Source organism: Musa acuminata, unplaced genomic scaffold, assembly GCF_036884655.1.
Source record: "Musa acuminata AAA Group cultivar baxijiao unplaced genomic scaffold, Cavendish_Baxijiao_AAA HiC_scaffold_406, whole genome shotgun sequence".
NCBI lineage: Eukaryota > Viridiplantae > Streptophyta > Magnoliopsida > Zingiberales > Musaceae > Musa > Musa acuminata.
Window position 1 is genome coordinate 35,001 of NW_027020654.1, and position 7,500 is coordinate 42,500.

Genomic DNA, 7,500 nt, shown 5'->3' on the forward strand with positions numbered 1-7,500 from the left:
AACGGTCGCTTTGCAACGCTGCAGCTTGTTCGAACTTACATATTTACAAGCAAAATGACCCAAAACCATAAGAAAACATGCTGTCAAGCAGCTGTACATGCGGGTGCGAGCGACGAACGGTTCGTTGAACGGAGTTGTTGCGGGTGCGCGACGACCGTTCGTGACATTCTCCCCCACTTAAACTGTCGACGCCCTCGTCGACGCTTGTTGGTAGTTGTTGATGACTTCTTCTTCATGTCGCAGGGCGTCTTCAGGCTCCCAACTGGCTTCAGTTCGGGGAAGCTTTCGCCACTTCACCAAGTACTCTGTCTGCTCCGCTCCGTTGGGTAGCTTTATCTTGCGATCCGCCAGAATGGTTTCCACTCGCTTCTCGTAGGAGGCTGTGATGGGAGGTAGCCGAGTTGGAATACTTCGAGAAGCATCTTGCAGATCCGAATGGTAGGCCTTCAGGTTGCTGGCGTGAAGAACGTTGTGAATTTTGAACCACGCCGGCAGCTGCAACTTGTAAGAAACATTGCCTACTCTGCTGATAATTGGGAAGGGCCCTTCATACTTACGCACCAATCCTTTGTGGACTCTTTTCCTGAAGAATTGGAGTGATGCTGGTTGGAGCTTTACCAACACCAAATCGCCAACTTTGAACTCTTGTGGTCGCCTTCCCAAGTCTGCCCACTTCTTCATCCGTTTTGCCGCCTTCTCCAAGTAAGCCCGCGCAATATCGGCATTTCGATGCCACTCCTTTGCGAAATGGTAGGCTGATGGACTACTCCCAGTATAACCAATTGCCATAGTGTACGGAGTCGACGGTTGTTGTCCTGTGATAATTTCGAAGGGGCTCTTGTTGGATGCAGAGCTCCGCTGCAAGTTGTAGGAGAATTGGGCGATGTCCAACAGCTTCACCCAATCTCGTTGATTGGCACTCACGTAGTGCCGGAGATACTGCTCTAAGAGCGAATTTATTCTTTCAGTTTGACCATCCGTCTGGGGGTGGAGGCTTGTAGAGAAGTATAACTTTGACCCCAACAATTTGAATAGCTCGGTCCAGAATCGTCCCAGGAACCGAGCGTCTCGATCACTAACAATATTGTGTGGGACTCCCCAATACTTCACTACACCCTTCATCATCAGTCTGGCCGCCTCTTCAGCTGAACAGTGTAGGGGAGCAGCAATGAAAGTTGCATACTTTGAAAACCGATCGACCACCACAAGTATCGATCCAAGTCCCCCTACAGGCGGCAAGCTAGATATGAAGTCTAAGGAAATGCTCTCCCATGGCCTTTCTGGTACAGGCAACGGCTCCAAAAGTCCCACCGGCTTCCGTTGCTCCACCTTGTCTTGTTGGCAAGTAAGGCATGTTCGAACATACTCCTCCACATCAATCCCCATCTTTGGCCAGTAGAAGGCCCTCTCCACGAGAGCCAATGTTCTGTGAATGCCGGGATGTCCAGCCCAAAGGGAATCGTGACACTCTTTCAAGAGTTCACGCCTTAAATTGTCCACTCGGGGAACATAAACTCTATTCCCTTTTGTGTAAACAAGTCCCTCCTGGACCCAAAATCGTCGTGCCTTGCCTTCTTTGATGAGCTGCATCAGGATAACTGCCTGGGGATCACTATACAGTCCATCTCTGATTCGAGAAAGGAAGTTGGAATGTAACTGACTTGTTTGGCCTCTGCCCTCCAGTTGTGCAGCATTCACGCACTCCACCTTCCGACTCAGCGCATCGGCCACGACATTCGCCTTCCCGGGCTTGTATTCCATTGCCATATCAAATTCAGCCAGGAAGTCCTGCCACCGTGCTTGCTTTGGGGAGAGCTTCTTCTGAGTTTGGAAATAACTCAGGGCGATGTTGTCTGTCCTCAGCACAAATCGCGACCCGAGGAGGTAGTGTCGCCAAACTCGTAGGCAGTGGATCACCGCTGTCATCTCCTTCTCATGCACTGGATACCGCCTCTCGGTCTCGTTGAGTTTGCGGCTCTCGTAGGCCACCGGATGACCTTCTTGCATGAGTACTCCACCAATAGCAAAGTCCGAAGCATCGGTATGGACTTCAAAGGGCTCTCCATAGTTTGGCAATTTGAGCACTGGTTCTTCCAGAACAGCAGCCTTCAGATCTTGGAATGCTATCTCACATTTGTCAGACCACTTCCAAGGCTGCTCCTTCTTCAGCAACTCCGTCAGTGGGGTTGCCCGCTTCGAATATCCTGAAATGAAGCGTCGATAGTAGTTGACGAATCCAAGGAAGGATCTCAACTCTGGCACCTTCTTTGGTGTTCGCCATTCCGCAACTGCTTGCACCTTCGACTTGTCCATCCGAATGGAGCCACCACCGATTCGATGCCCTAAGAATAGGATCTCAGTTTGAGCAAAGTAGCATTTCTCCCTTTTTACGAACAAAGTGTTCTCCCTGAGAACCTTGAAAATCGTCCGAAGGTGCTTGACGTGCTCCTCGAGCGTTTGGCTGTAGACGACGATATCGTCCAAGTAGACGACCACGAACTTATCTAAATACTCCTTGAATAGTTGGTTCATGAGAGTACAGAATGTGGCCGGAGCGTTGGTTAAGCCGAAAGGCATCACCAAGAACTCAAACGCTCCATACCTGGTCACACAGGTAGTCTTCGCTTCGTCGCCTTCAGCAATGCGCACCTGCCAATACCCCGACCGAAGGTCGAGTTTTGAGAAATACTTGGCCTTGCCCAGTTGGTCGAATAAGTCCGCGATGAGCGGGATGGGATACTTGTTCTTCACCGTTACTTTGTTGAGGGCTCGATAGTCGACGCATAATCGGAGGCTCCCATCTTGTTTCTTCTGGAAGAGAACTGGAGCTCCGAAAGGTGCTTTTGAGCTGCGGATGAGACCACCGCTTAGCAGTTCACCTAACTGCTTCCTGAGTTCGGCCAACTCTGGCGGGGGCATGCGGTAGGGTGGTCTCGCTGGAGGCTTCACTCCTGGCTCCAGCTCGATACTGTGATCCACGCCTCTGCGTGGTGGGAGAGTCTTCGGCAACTCGGGTGGCATAACGTCTTCGAACTCCTTCAAGACGTTCGCCACTACAGCAGGTTCTTGAATGGCCTCTTCGTTGAGTGGCTCTAGCTTCATAGCAGCCACGAATGTCAGTTCGCCCTTTCGCACCCCTTTCTTCAATTGTAAGGCCGAAATGTGTTGGGGCTCTTTGGTTCCTCTCCGAGAGACGGGAACCACGCAGGGGTCATCGCCTCCCATCATACATAGGGAGTTTAAGAACGGCATCGGCACCAACTTCGCCGCATGCATAAATTCCATTCCAAGAATCACTTGGAAGTCGTCCAGTGGCACGGCCATCATGTTGGTGTTACCGCTCCAAGTCCCGATTTTGATAGGAACACCCTTCGCCAACCCGGAGATTCGCCTGGCCTCCGAGTTCACCGCCTTCATTCGGCTTGGGCTCTTCTCCAATGTCAACCCAAGTCGCTGTGCTTCGCGATCGGCTATGAAGTTGTGGGTAGCGCCCGTGTCCACCATTGCACGGGTCGTTTGGCCATTTAGCTTAATGTCCACATACATTAGTTCGCTGCTTCCTGCTTTTTGTGCCTTCGTCTTCGTGTTCTCCCCCACTTGACCCCGCATAGCGTTCAACAGACGCATTGCTCCCATTCGGGGTCCTTGCGACTCCTCATCGTCGCTGCTGGATTCTGAGCTGCTCGAACTAAGAGCAACAGCTTTGCCCTTGTCCGATCGGGGAGGGTGGATGGAAGCTGTCAAAGCGTTGAGTGCCTGCTTCTGTGGGCACTCCCTTACCATGTGCGGTCCTCCGCACAAGAAGCATCCTCCAGGTTTTGAGGCCTTGCCTTTTGGGTTCGGCCCTTTGTGGGAGTTCTTCTTCTTCTGTTCGCCCCCGAGCTCTTTCCCTCGAGAATGTTTTGGAGGGCGATTGTTTGAAGATTGTTTCCTTCTCGCTGGGTCTTCAGAGGAAACGAAGTCGGTGAGCCTTTCTGCAGCTGCAATTGCCCCGACCACGTCGGTAACATTCCTTCGATTCAGCTCTTGCTGAGCCCATGGTTTCAGACCATCAAGGAAGCTGAACAACTTGTCCTTCTCGGACATGTCCTGTATGTCCAGCATCAGTGCAGAAAACTGCTTTACATAGTCTCGGATGGTGGTACTTTGGCGGAGTTGTCTCAACTTCCTTCTTGCGACGAACTCTGTGTTCTCCGGTAGGAACTGAGTTCTCAACTCCCGCTTCAAGTCTTCCCATGTGTCGACTCGACACCGACCTTGTTGGATCTCCTCCCAACGAGTTCGCCACCAAAGTTTCGCATCTCCATTCAGATACATTGTTGCTATTGAAACTTTGGTATCTTCAGAATCGGGCCTCGTAGCTCGGAAGTATTGCTCCATGTCGAACAGAAAGTTCTCGAGCTCCTTGGCATCTCTGGCCCCTCCGTATCCATGGGGCTCAGGTGCCCTCAAGTTTTGTGGCGGTGCAACGCGGGTGTTGCCTCCTCCCGCATTTAGCATTCTTGTGAGCATAGCCACCTTCGCCGTGAGTTCCGCCACAACGTCTTGCAAGTGCTGCACGGAGTCCTTGGTGTCATCGGACAGTCGGTCGACTAGGGCCTCGACCTTGTCGATCCTGGACTCCGCTTCCTCTTGCGAGCTCTCTACCCCAACAAGTCTTTGTTGGCCATGGTAGAGTTCCTCCATGCTCGCTTCCAGAACATCTAGGCGGGTTTCCGCCGTCGTGAGTCTCTCCTTATGACTCTTTTTTCCTGTTAGCGCACCAGATTGCGCTTCCTCCGCTCGCGGAGAGTTGCCAACTTCTCGCTCATCCTGTTCGCTGCCGCGATCCTCGTGAGCGGCTCCAACAGCATGAGAGCGAGTGTGCACATGCAGCCCACCTGCGGCTGCTTGGGGCAAGGTTCCGGCTTGCCCCGTCTTGCTTGATTCGCCACGATGCTTTGCCATGGCGAAGTTGCGAAGTTCGTTCGCTGTTCGATCGAAGAGCTTGCCCGCTCTGATACCACAATGTCACGACCTTAGCTGGAATTGCCTAAGGCGTGAGGCACCCTTGCGGCCGAAGACGCGAACTTAGCTTGCGTTGCCTAAGTCGCGGGTCACCCTCGTTGCAAAGACGCGAACTTAGCTTGCGTTGCCTAAGTCGCGCTTTGCCCTTGCGATCTTGCTCCGCAAGGATCAGCCACTTTGTAACCTCTCGCAGATCCCGAAGGACCTGTAAAAGAGAGAAAGTTAGATCGAAAGAACGAGCAACGGACAAGTCCCGAAGTCTCGCGAAAAGGGAAGCTTTACAAGCAAATCGTCGAACACCTTGTGTGCACAAGAGAAAAGAGGGAGAGGGAGGAAAACAAGGCTTTCAAGGATGAACGAACAGCTGCAAGCCCACAAACAGCCGCTCACCTGGTCCCGGACGCAACACCAAGTTCCCGTAAAGGTCACGTGCGAACTTGCGAAAGAGTGTTCAACGCCCGGTATATAACCGAAGCCCCATCCAGCCATGTGCCACCCGGGGGGTTCCTGGGGTCTGAGCTGGCTGACATTTTGGTGAGCGGAGGCAGCACTCCGCTCACCTCCCGCGGCACGCGAAAACGGCTCCGTTTTGGGCTGTTTTGGGGCTGTTTTGCTCGGTTTGGTGAACGGTCGCTTTGCAACGCTGCAGCTTGTTCGAACTTACATATTTACAAGCAAAATGACCCAAAACCATAAGAAAACATGCTGTCAAGCAGCTGTACATGCGGGTGCGAGCGACGAACGGTTCGTTGAACGGAGTTGTTGCGGGTGCGCGACGACCGTTCGTGACAACCCGGGGGGTTCCAGGGTGCTGAGATGGCTGACATTTTGCTCCGCTCACGACGGTCACCGCGCGACGCAAGAACAGCCCAAAAACAGGCCAAAACGGCCCAAAAACGGGCCAAAACTGGCCATTTTTGGCTGCGCGAGCGAGCGGAGAGCGGCGGACAGCGAGCTAAGCGAGAGGCAGCACCGTCCCTGCTATACGAAAGCCCCATCCAGCCCTGTGCCACCCGGGGGGTTCCAGGGTGCTGAGATGGCTGACATTTTGCTCCGCTCACGACGGTCACCGCGCGACGCAAGAACAGCCCAAAAACAGGCCAAAACGGCCCAAAAACGGGCCAAAACTGGCCATTTTTGGCTGCGCGAGCGAGCAGCGAGCGGCGGACAGCGAGCGAAGCGAGAGGCATCACCGTCCCTGCTATACGAAAGCCCCATCCAGCCCTGTGCCACCCGGGGGGTTCCAGGGTGCTGAGATGGCTGACATTTTGCTCCGCTCAAGATGGTCACCGCGCAACGCAAAAACAGGCCAAAAACTGGCCAAAACGGGCCAAAACTGGCCATTTTTGGCTGCGCGAGCGAGCGGCGAGCGGCGGACAGCGAGCGAAGCGAGAGGCAGCACCGTCCCTGCTATACGAAAGCCCCATCCAGCCCTGTGCCACCCGGGGGGTTCCAGGGTGCTGAGATGGCTGACATTTTGCTCCGCTCACGACGGTCACCGCGCGACGCAAGAACAGGCCAAAAACTGGCCAAAACGGCCCAAAAACGGGCCAAAACTGGCCATTTTTGGCTGCGCGAGCGAGCGGCGAGCGGCGGACAACGAGCGAAGCGAGAGGCAGCACCATCCCTGCTATACGAAAGCCCCATCCAGCCCTGTGCCACCCGGGGGGTTCCAGGGTGCTGAGATGGCTGACATTTTGCTCCGCTCACGACGGTCACCGCGCGACGCAAGAACAGCCCAAAAACAGGCCAAAACGGCCCAAAAACGGGACAAAACTGGCCATTTTTGGCTGCGCGAGCGAGCGGCGAGCGGCGGACAGCGAGCTAAGCGAGAGGCAGCACCGTCCCTGCTATACGAAAGCCCCATCCAGCCCTGTGCCACCCGGGGGGTTCCAGGGTGCTGAGATGGCTGACATTTTGCTCCGCTCACGACGGTCACCGCGCGACGCAAGAACAGGCCAAAAACAGGCCAAAACGGCCCAAAAACGGGCCAAAACTGGCCATTTTTGGCTGCGCGAGCGAGCAGCGAGCGGCGGACAGCGAGCGAAGCGAGAGGCATCACCGTCCCTGCTATACGAAAGCCCCATCCAGCCCTGTGCCACCCGGGGGGTTCCAGGGTGCTGAGATGGCTGACATTTTGCTCCGCTCAAGATGGTCACCGCGCAACGCAAAAACAGGCCAAAAACTGGCCAAAACGGGCCAAAACTGGCCATTTTTGGCTGCGCGAGCGAGCGGCGAGCGGCGAACAGCGAGCGAAGCGAGAGGCAGCACCGTCCCTGCTATACGAAAGCCCCATCCAGCCCTGTGCCACCCGGGGGGTTCCAGGGTGCTGAGATGGCTGACATTTTGCTCCGCTCACGACGGTCACCGCGCGACGCAAGAACAGGCCAAAAACTGGCCAAAACGGCCCAAAAACGGGCCAAAACTGGCCATTTTTGGCTGCGCGAGCGAGCGGCGAGCGGCGGACAGCGAGCGAAGCGAGAGGCAGCACCG